The following is a 12,666-nucleotide window of genomic DNA, read 5'->3' on the forward strand; positions in this document are numbered from 1 at the left end:
ATGGAATATTATGCTGCCATAAAGAAGGACAAACATATGGACTTTGCAGCAACTTGGATGTATTTGGAGTCGATCATACTCAATGATCTAACACAGAAACAAAGAACAGAGTTCCACATGTATTCACTAGTAAGCGGACCTTGAACAATTATAATACTGTAAGAAAGGGATTGGCAGTAGTGGGAACCTGTCAGGGAAGGGGGGTGGGATTGGCTGTTGAGGGAAACTGCTAGGGGAGGGAGGGGCATACCTCATCAAGAAGGGTACCTGCATAATCAATGTTTGTACCTAACCCTGAATTGTACCTCACATCTTTATAATAAAAAAAGGAAAATAAATAAAAATAAAAAGTGATATATCAAGAAGGTAAATCATTAAATTATTAAATTATCATGTGTAGATTTCCTTACTTATATTATTTGTATATTTACTGTTGACCTATTTCTCTATTGGAAAATGCATACTTTTATAAATGTTATTATGAAAAATTGCCCAAAGAATCTAATTTGGTAATAATTATTCTGGGATCATTCTTTATTAGGCTATTAAAATTTAGATACTGTTTCTCATTCTCATGCAGAATCTAAAAAACCATGTAACATAAAGTAGGTGTCCAATAAATGTTTTCCATTTATTCTAAATGTCACACAAAATAAATGCCCAGTTTGTATGTAACACAAATAAAGAGATATGTGCTAAGACCTAAATAAATAGACAATAACTATTTCTAAGTTTAAACTATTAAATTGCATATGTGGATACACAATTGTAAAGATGTGGAATCAACCTAAATGCTCATCAACTGATAAATGGATAATGAAAATGTGGTATATGTGGGGGAACCCAAAAAAGTCCCAAAATTTATTTGTTAAAAAAATTGTGTGTTTATAAAAATTTGTGTATTCTTAGGTGTTTATACTTTAATCACCTTCAAAGTCCTCTCCATGTGATGCAATACATCCATCGAATCGCCTTTTCCACTGCTCAAAACAGTTTTTAGACTCATCAATTTTGATGTCTTATACTGCTTCTGCCATTTTTTGTTTCACCTCTTCCACATCAGAAAAAAGTTTCCCTTTGAGGATGATTTTCATCTGGACAAACAAACAAAAAGTTGCTCAGGATGAGATTGAATGAATAGGGAAGGAGGGGCACGAGGTTCGTACTGTATTTGGTCAAAAACTGCTGAACAGTCGGCATGGCATGGGCAGGTAGAACACGCATTATGAAATGGGCATGCATGTTGAAAGAATCTCGAAAAGAATTAACTGAAGCCAAACACAACCTCTTACAGCAATGCTAGCTGATGCTAATATGTTCCTAAAACACTCACCTAGCAGGGGAAGCCTGTATCATAAAGAGTTTGCTCTCCAAAAAATAACTGCTTATTGGGGGGGTCCCCCCTCATATATATACCATGGAGTACAATTCAGTCATAAACAAGAATAAAACAATGTCTTTTGCAGCAACTTGGATGATACTGGAGACTATCATCCTAAGTTAAGCAATGCAAGAAGGAAAAAACTAATACTAAATGTTCCCATTATAAGGTGAAATAAACTTGGGGTCTGCAAAGGTATATAGAATGACATAATGAACACTGAAGATTCAGAAGGGGGAGGATAAGAAGGAGGAAGGATGAATAATCACTAATCAGATACTATGTGCACTAGTGGGGATGACATGATCACTTAAAGCTCATACATCTTCCCCAACGTACAATACATGCATGTAACCCAAAATCATTTGTATCTTTAAAACTGTTGAAATGTTTAAAAATTGTTTTTAATTATATATGTGGGGGTCTAGAAGGAATACACTTAGAGGAACTAGAATGCACCTACATACTATTCTTGTTTTTATTATATTGTAGAAAAATTTGAAATATCATTTCTTCCCCTTTCTAGTCGAAATTTTCTTCCACGAAATTATTTTTTGGAAGGCGAACACCTTGTAGTACAGGCTTTCCCCAATAGACAAGTGTTCTAAGAACTCATCAGCATCATTTTGAGAGGCTATGTTGGACTTCAGTGAATTTTTTTGAAGATTTTTCACATTTGCCCATTTCATAATGAGTGATTTACAAGCGCACCTGCCCATACCGTGCTAAGAGTTCAGCAGATTTTGACCAAAAACAGCATGACTTGTATTTCCTGTCTTCCCTATTCACCAATCTCACTCGAGTGATTTTGTTTGTTTGTTTGTTTGTTTGTTTGCTTGTTTCCCCAGATAAAATAGGTCCTCAAAGGAAAATGTTTTGCTGATGTGGAAGAGGTGAAACAAAAAAGATGGCAGAAGCACCAAAAGACATCAAAACTGACAAGTTCAAAAATTGTTTTGGGCGGTAGTAACAGTATCTTGATAGTTGTATTGCATCGAACAGAGAGTACTTTGAAGGTGACTGAACTTTAAACATGGAAGAATAAATACACATTTTTAAAAATAAATACATTCTGGTTTTTAGGGTTCCCCCTTATATATATTGCATGGTATAGTATGAATGTAAATAAGAATACATATAAATAATCTGAACAAGAGAAAGATTCTGTACCATTTTCTTTGCATCTCTGATCATGCATTGAGAGATATTTCATTTATTTCCCTGGTATATAACAGTGTTCCCTCAATTATTCATTCCCTTTTTAACAAAACACTCAGATTCTGTTCTATTTTCTTCTCTCACTAACAATACTGCAAATAAACATATTTTAATGTACCTTTTAAAATACATTTAGCTAGATATTTTTAGGTTATCTATCTAGTATCTAGTAATAGAACTGTAGGCTCATGTGATACAAACACACCTTGAAGACATAGCAAATTCAGTCCCAGATCACTTCAATAAGGCGAATATCACTATAATGTGAGTCATACAAATTATGACTTCCCAGTTCATATAAAAGTTATGTTTACACTAACCCTAGTACATTAAGAGTTCACTAGCATTGTCTAAAAATAATTGCATGCAGTAACTGAAAAATACATTTTATGATTAAGTTAAAATTTGCTTCTTTTTTTAATTTTAATTTTAGATTCAAGGGTACACAGGCATGCTTGTTGCATCGACATATTTTATAGTGGTAGGAATTGAGCTTCAGGTGACCCATTCCACAGATAGTGAACATTGTACTCAATAGGCAATTTCTGAACCCTAACCCCTTCCCCATCCCCCACTTATTGGTGTCCTCAGTGTGTATTATTTCCATTTTTGATGACCATTTAGCTGCTGCATGTAAGTGAGAACATGTGGAATTTTGTTTTCTGTTTCTGAGTCAGTTCACTTAGGATGGTGATCTGCAGCTCCATCCATGTTGCTGCAAAGGCCATGATTTCATTTTTTATGTCTGTGTAGTATTCCATTATCCACACATACATACACACACACATACACACACACACACACACACACACACACACACACACACACACACACACACCATATATTATTTATCCAGTCAATTGTTGGTAGGCACCAAAGTTGGTTCCATGATTTTGCTATTGTGAATAGTGCTGCAATGAACATAGTGTACAGGTATCTTTTTTATATATTGATTTCTTTTCCTTTGGGTATACCCCTAGTAGTGGGATTGCCAGGTCCAATGATAATTCAATTTTTAGTTCTTTGAGAAATTTTCATACTGTTTTCCATAGTGGTTGAACTAGTTTACCATCCTTCCAGCAGTGAATGAGTATTCCCTTTTCTCTGCAACCACGCCAACATCTGTTTGTTGACTTTCTAATAATAGTCGCTATAACTGCTGTGAGGTAGTATCTCATTGTGGTTTTAATTTGCATTTATTTGATGATTAGTGATGTTGAGCATTTTTTATGTTTGTAGGCCACTTGTGTGTCATCTTTTGAGAAGTGTCCGTTCATGTTCTTTGCCCACTTTTTAATGGGATTATTTGCTATTTTCCTTTCACTTCATTTGAGTTCCTTATAGATCCTGTGCTGGGAAAACTGTTTGACCACATGCAGAAGAACAAAACTGGACCTCTATCTATCATCATATACAAAAATCAACTTAATGGATCAAGCACTTAAATGTAAAACCTCAAGCAATAAGACTCCTAGAAGGAAATAGAGAAAACACTTTTATGCACATCAGAGTTGACAATGAATTCTTGGCCAAGTCCCCAAAAGTGAATGTCATAAAAACTAAGATAGACAAATGAGACCTAGTCAAACTGTAAAGATTTTGCATAGCAAAAGAAGCCATTAAGAGAGTAAAAACACAACCTACAGAATGGAGAAAAATATGTGCAAATTATGTATCTGACAAAGACCTGTCTATTCTTGTACCAGTATCATGCTGTTTTAGTTACTATAGTCTTACAGTATAATTGAAGACATTCAATGTAATACCTCCACAGTCATTCTTTTTACTTAGAAGTGCTTTGACTATTCAAGTTCTTTTTTGATTCCATATACATTTTAAGATTGTTTTTTATTGTTCTGTGAAGAATGAAGTTGGCATTTTAATTGGGATTTTATCAAATCTATACATTGCTTTGAGCAGTATGGTAATTTTAACAATACTGATTCTTCGAATCCATGAACATGGCATGCTCTTCTATTTGTTTGTGTCATCTATAATTTTTTCATCAGTGTTTTATATTTCTCCTTGTAGAGGTCTTTCATCTCCTTAGTTTGGTATAGTCTTCTGTATTTTATTTTTTGATGGCTAATGTGTATGGAATTGAGCTCTTTCTTTGTTTTGTGGCTTGAGCATTGTTAGTGTATAGAAATGCTATAGATTTTTGTACATTGATTTTGCATCCTGAGACTTACTGAAGTTATTTATCATGTACAGAAGCTTCTTGGAGAAATCTTTAGGATTTTCTAGGTATAGAATTATGTCACCTGCAAACAGGGATAGTTTAACTTCCTCCTTCCTAATATGGATGCCTTTTCTTTCTTTTTCTTGTTGGCTTGCTCTTGCTAGGACTTTCAGTACTACGCTGAAAAGGAGTAGTGAGAGTGAACATCTCTATCTTGTTTCTGTTCTGCGGGGGTCTTCCCGATTAAGTACAATGTTGACTGTGGGTTTGTTGTATATGGCTCTTATTTTGAGAAATATTCCTTCAAGGCCCAGTTTGTTGAGAGTTTTTATCATGAAGGAGTGTTGGGTTTTGTAAAATGCACTTTCTGTATCATTGAGGTGATCATATGGTTTTTATTTTTGCTTCTGTTTACAATGACCACAATTATTGACTTGTGGATATTGAACTATCCTTGCTTCCCTGGAATAAAACCCACTTGGTAGTGATGGATAATTTTTTGTGATAGGCTGCTTAATTTGGTTTCGTAGTTTAAAAAAAAAATTATCTATATTCATCAGTGAAATAGACTTGAAGTTTCTTTTTTTGTTGTATCCTGTCTGATTTTGGTAACAGTGTGATATTGGTTCCATAGAATGAGTTCAAGAGATTCCCCCTTTTCAGTTTTCTGGAATAGTTCCAGTAGAATTGGTACTTGTTCTTCTTTGCACACCTGATGAAATTCAGCTGTGACTTCATCTGGTCCTGAACTTTTTTATGTTGGGAGATTTTTTTATTACTGATTCAATTCCATTGCTTGTTATAGGTCTATTTGGGGTATCTGTCTATTGCTGTTTTGGTCTTGGGAAGTTGTATTTTTCCAGGGATTTATCCATTTTCTCTATATTTTCCAGCATGTTGCCATAGAGGTATTCACAGAAGTCTCTGAATATCTTTCTTACTTCTGAGGTATTGGTTGTTATGTCATCTCTGACATTTCTGATTGAATTTATTTGAGTCTTCTTTCTTTTGTTCTTGTTAGTCTAGCTAGCAGTTTGTTGATTTTGTTTATCTTTTCAAAGAACCAACTTTTTGATTCACTGATCCTTTGTATCATTTTTAGCCTCAAGCTCATCTAGTTCTTCTCTGATCTTTGTTATTTCTTTTATTCTGCTAGCAACAATTGCAGAGTATACATTCTTCCCACCTCCTCATTGAACATTCTTCAAAATAGATTATATACTTGGTCATAAAGCAAGTTTCAATACATTTAAAAACATCAAAATTATACCAAGCATCTTCTCAAACCATAATGGAATAAAATTAGAAATCAAAACTAACAAGAACTCCCAAAACTACACTACTACATGAAACTAAACAACTCACTCTTGAATGACCCGTGGATAAAAAATGAGATTAAGGCAGAAACCAAAAAAATTATTGAAGTAAGTGAAGCAGTGGCACAACATACCAAAACCACTGGGACACATAAAAATCAGTCCTTAGAGGAAAGTTTATAGCATTAAATGCCTATATCAAAAAAAGAGAGAGATCAGACATTAACAGTTTAACCTTGTACCTCAAAGAACTAGAAAAATGCCTTTTTGCTAAAAAAAAAAAAAAAAAAAAAAAGCTAACAAACATCTGTCTTTAGCAAGTCAATCTTTTTGCTGGTAGTGAGTATTGCCTTCATGTGGATGGCTGCAGATTGATCAGGGTGGTGATCGCTGAAGTTTGTGGTGGCTGTGGCAACCTCTTAAAATAATACAACAATAAACTTTGCCATATTGATTGACTTTTCCTTTCATGAAAGATTTGTCTGTAGAATGTGATGCTGTTTGACAGTATTTTACTCACAATAAAAATTACTTTAAAATTGCAATCAGGTTGGGCACAGTGGCTTATGCCTGTAATTCCAGGATTTAGGTGGCTGAGGCAGGAGGATTGCTTGAGACAAGGAGTTCGAGACCACTCTGGGCAGCATAATGAGATATCTCTACAAAAAAATTAAAAAAATAACTAGGCACTGTGCCACATAATTGTAGTCTCAGCTACTTGGGAGGCTGAGGCATAAGGATTACCCGAGCCCGTGATTATGCCACTGTGCCCCAACCTGGATGATAGAGTGAGACTGTGAATTTAAAAAAAATGAAATCAGTCCTCTCGAATTCTGTCACAGCTTTGTCAACTAAGTTCATGTCAAATTCTAAATTATCATTTCAACAATTTTCATAGCTTCTTTATCTGGAGTAGATTTCATTTTACAAAATACTTTCTTGACTCATCCATAAGAAGCAATTCCTTACCCTTTAAAGTTACATTATGACATCACATCAATTCAGTCCCATCTTTAGGCTTCCCTTCTAATTCTAGTTCTCTTATTGTTTCTACAACATCTATAGTTCCTTCCTGCACTGAAGTCTCGAACCCCTCAAAGTCATTCATGAGGGTTGCAATCAACTTATTCCAAAGTTGAATTGGGCTAAAATATTCAAACCATGCAGTAAAAATGTGTTGCTATCCAGACTTTATTGTCTCATTTATAGAGCACAGGCAAAGTGAATTTACAATAATTCTTAAGTTTCCTAGAATTTTTGAAATGGTAAATGAGCATTGACTTCAACTTAAATTTATTAGCTGTACTAACCCCTAAAAAGAGAGCCAATTTCTCCTTTCAGACTTTGGAATCAGGCATTGACTTCTCTCTATGAAAGTCCTAGATTGCATTTTCTTCCTCTATTTTTCATCTATATTGAAAATCTGTTGTTTAGCATAGCCACAAGGTTTATATTATAATCTTGAAAAACACAATCCCGCATGCTATAATCACAAATGTTGAAATTGTAGAAGATCTAAATCCCTAAAATTGAAAATCCTCAATTTCACAATAACAGGATAGTTGTATCTTGTGAATCATAGTCCTGAATGTTGAAGTCTCAAAAAACAAAAGTCCCTAAAGTAAAAATCCTGAAAATCACAACAACAAAAATAAAAATCCCAAAAACATAATTCTGGAAAAAATTAGAAGTGTTTTAGAAGATATTTATTTACATTTAAAAAATTGAGAACCATAAAAACATGACAACATTTTACAGGCCACTTTGCACAAAAAATATGCAATAATAGCATACTTATTTTTGCAAGCATAAATACTCAGGTATACTAACAGCATTCATACAGCCATAGCAGTAAAAAGCAGATAAACGATATTCATGAAAAATTGATCAAAAGCAGAAATCGTAAAAATACATAACATTATGATTGGTAATTGTGTGCACCCACCTTTATAACTATGGTCATCTGCAACATTGTCTCAAACTACCTGCCTTTTGATGAGATAGATAAAAACCATGTGGGTGCCAACTACACACATGGTCACCTAAAGGGCTGAGATCTTGAGAAATTTTATTTTTCACAAATGCAGAGTACAAAAAAGACAGCTCTTCATTTGCTGGTGAAGTTTCAGTGTTTCTATATACATGACAATATTTACAGACAAAGTCAATGTCATGATAATGCAATTTCATGGGGTCAAATTTCTGATGTCCAAGGCAATAGAAAAAAATCTACCCCTGCTCTCAGAGAGAAACCAATTCTCCTTACACTTTTATACTCTGGAGACAGTTTCTTGCCTAAAACCTCATCAACCAGCCTCTGCTAGCTCCCCACTTTTCCTCTGCAGTTTCCTCACCTCTCTCTGCCTTCACAGAATTTAAGAGAGTTCAGCTTTTCTCTTGATAGGATTTGGGTTAAGAAAATGTTAAGGCTGCTTTGATCCTCAATCACCCACATTTTATGATTTAGTTCACCATCTTATGTGGGCATGTTTTGTAGCACTCCAAAGCAATTCAATAGTACCATCCCAGATCCCAGATCACCATAACATAATAATAATGAAAGCGTTTGAAATATTGACAAAGTTACCAAAATGTGACAAAGAGACACAAAGTAAACACATTTTATTTTTAAAATGCCACCAATAGACTTGTTCGATGTAGGGTTACCATAAACCTGCAATTTGTAAAAAAAAATGCAATATCTGTGAAGCACAATAAACCAAAGTATAATAAAATGAGGTGTGCCAGTGTATAAATTTTCTAGTTATTACTAATAGATAATGGACTACACTTACACTGCCACAGTGTTTTCTTCACCTTTACCAGTAGTTAGTATTCTCTGTCTTTTCAATTTTTGTCAATATATTTTTGTCAATATAGTGGTTCTAAAATGATAACTCACTGTTGTTAGTGATTATATTTTTAACAGTAGTATTAGTAAGCTTTTTCTTTTCCTAAATCTGTTATCGATTTTCCTAACTTTTCTGTAAGAAGCATATATTTATTTTGAAAAATTATAGTTAAGTTTAAATTTGTTTTCCTTTCTTGTTCTTACATTTCAATTCAATAAGTATTTTAACATTGTGTTGATTACTATGCATATAGTGATATATTGCTTTTTTAAAAAAAGATATACCTATAGGTCTTGTCATTACAGAACTTGCAGTCTAATCAGGCAGATATGTTAAAAAATATATAAGTAAATAAACAAATAAATGAATGAAAACCTATATTACTGCTTGGTGACTACAAAAATAAAAGTATATGGGAGCACAGAAGATTCAGAGAATCAGGAGTGATTAGCTCTAAGGAGGCAATTCCATAGAATTCATGTGTGTTCATATTGCCTTCTTTGAAAATGTTGTATGATTCTGTTTAGTACCTAGGTTAATAGAACTGGTTAGCATAATAATATTTACCACATAATAATATAGCATCCTTATATAGAATATGGCAGAATGATATGAAGGTAAGTGGACATTAAGATTCATTATAAAAAACAGTATTAGAAGAAATTAGTGTGAATAGGTCGCTTTGCATATTTTTGCATAATAATGGTTGTTGTCATTGATCATGTTATTTCATATTTTCAAAAAGAGCCAAAGCAATTGTAATTTAATAAGGAAAATAAAACAGTATTGACATTGGACTGTAGTGTAACTATTTATTTGTGTCTATTGCCGTGAAGACTTCACAAATGACCCACTATGTTAAGTACCTGGACACCCTTTTGGGACCATGATGTAGAAGCAGGGTAGAGTAGGAAAAAAAGCTGATAGTGTCAGTCAAGTTCCTCACTGTTCTGATCTGGGAATCCGCAATGAGGAGTGCTGCATGCCCTCCTAGCGATGATGAGTGGCAGTTCCACAACTCTGTAGATGGCCCAGTGCTTTCTGGTTTACCAGAACTTTCAAGTTATTATTTTATTATCATTTTATTTTTTCAATGAATGAGGGAAAGGAATCAGCTCAAGCTGTCTAAAATCACAGAACTAAGACATAATTCAATTGAAATAAAAACGCAGGATTTCGAACTCAAAACTCATCCCTTTAAGAAAGTTCTTCCATTTTCCCTCCTCCAGAACTTACCTTTAAATAAAAATATGTGCCAGTGAATTTTATAACATAGATGATAGATAGATGATAGATAGATATAGATAGATAGACAAATACTATGTATACATACAATTAGTAAAGAATTCTTGAGTACCTATTTTGTGGTAAGCATTTTGAGTAATATGAAGATTGTACATCTTTTACAATATACCTTTACACATACTGTCCTATCCCTTACATTATGTAATTCTTTTTGTAATTTGCAATTTGTGAGTATATAACTAGAACTGAGAATTGCAAGTGTATTCAATAGAGCTGATGGTTGACTAAAAACATTTCAGTCAGTAAAGAGTATAGTCCAATTAACAAAGGTGATTTGGAGGGGGAAATGTCATTTTCCTTTTCCTTAAAATGAAAAGTGATTTAATGATGCAATTTGGCAAGCAGATTCATCCATGCATATATTCAAAAAACAGTCTTTGATCACTCACTATGTGCTAGTCAGGGTTAAATATTTTACATAAATTATCTCATATTAATCCCTACAACATCTTTATAGTATTGGAATTATCAACTTTAGTTTAAGATAATGAAGCTAGAAGAAGCTTAAGCAATTTAATCAAGGTCACACGTCTTTTAAGTGGTAGAGTTAACCCCAAAGCTTATTTCTAATCTAGTATGCTATACAGTAAATATGTTTTTGTTATGCGCTAACAATGATTTTTGGGCCTATGAACTTAAAAGCAGTTTCTGCAGAGCCTAAAAAAAGATGTTCAAATTTCTACATTTCCAAAGGGAAAATCCTAACTGATCTCATTAATGAATATTACCAATAGTTCAACTGCTTTTAAAAATAATGCTAGAGACATTCACATACTTTTAAGTGAAGAAATGACTTTTGTGTGCATAATAATGTTTGTTTTCATGTCATTGACAGTGTTATATTGTATTTTCAAAAGAAGCCAAAGCTTAAGGGAAATAAAACAGTACTGACACTGGAATGTAGTGTAACTATTCATTTGTGTCTATTGCCATGAAATCAATCCAACTTATATATGATGAAATGGAAATATGTTGTAAAACTGTACTTACATCCTAACATGCTACTTATTTGACGTCTTTGTCCATTTGAAATGTTCCACATATACAGCTTTACAATTTTTGCATTGAGCAAAAATAAAGTCACTGGTTATTATAAAAGGTCACCTTTCTCATTGGTATAATAAAGCCCAGCTGGTGAGCCAATTTCCGGAATAACTCAGGACTAGCACAGCAGGGGCAGAGTGAAGAATGTATTTGGTAAGAGGGAAGTGATTTAGCATATGTCCCTTATTCCTCATATTTGTTACCACAGTCACCAATATCTAATTTTATTTAAGGTAAAGCATCTTTTAATGTTCAAATGATTTATACTGAAAACTGTGTCCTCATGCTAAACAAAAAAAGGGTAGACTTATCATGGTGAATATGGAAAAGGAAGTAATTGATTCTTTGGTCTGAATTTTCCTCTAAGTTAATAGATTTCCCCTTTAGCAACAACAAGGCAAAATAATAAGGAAGCATACAAGATAACTTAAGTACAGCTAGCTTTGGCACTGTCAGTCACTAAAAGCTTATCTAGCATTTCCAGCACTCTTCATGAACACTCCTTCTGTTCTGTGTTTAGAATAATAAAACCGTGTAGCTCCAAAAATGTTAACTTTGTCTTGGAGAAAAAATAATAAATACAAATTTGCCATAATGCAGAATTCTCTATTTTTGCTTCATGACATTTAAGAAAATTGTTATACGAAAATCTATTCTGAGATAGATGGGCTACATACTTTTAAATTGCTATAATACTTCCCAATTATAAATATAATTCAGTATCCATAGCAAACACGGTTTAGGACTTTTCTGGTTATGTTTTTAAGAATGCCTCAAAGTCTCCTGGTGATTTCATCAACCTCAAAATTAACTCCAAAGTATGTGGGGAAAAAAAGTTCCAAGATGACATCACAATCTTTATGCAAAAGCTTGATTTTATTTTTTTAGATTTTTGAAACTTTTTTACTGGTCCAATGTTGTAAACAAAATGAATATGTAAACACAAGGAAAGTTTAATAAAACTGCGAATGTAAATTCAAAAGAAAGTATGAGGACAGACCTTTATCAAAATAAATTTCACTCCTTAGATATTAGTTATTCTATATTTATAATAATTTATACAAAACTATATCACAAAATAATAAAGTTCAATAGAATTCAAGTTTATTTTATTATTGGCATGAAAAGTAGACACTAAAAGATTAATTTTTAAATTATTTTCATTTTCTTGAATATCTCAGCTACAATCGTTCCCTATTTCTCTACCTCTTACTCAAAAGTATAAATAATTATTTCATTCACTAAATATGTGGTATTTCCATTTCAATTTATTTTTATATCAAATATATATATGTATATATTTGTGGGTTTTTTTAGTCGGAGTCTCACTCTGTCACCCAGACTGGAGTGCAGTGGCCGCTCCCGGCC

Source organism: Carlito syrichta, unplaced genomic scaffold (genome assembly GCF_000164805.1).
Source record: "Carlito syrichta isolate Samal-C Ts95f unplaced genomic scaffold, Tarsius_syrichta-2.0.1 Scaffold314393, whole genome shotgun sequence".
In the NCBI taxonomy this organism is placed as follows: domain Eukaryota; kingdom Metazoa; phylum Chordata; class Mammalia; order Primates; family Tarsiidae; genus Carlito; species Carlito syrichta.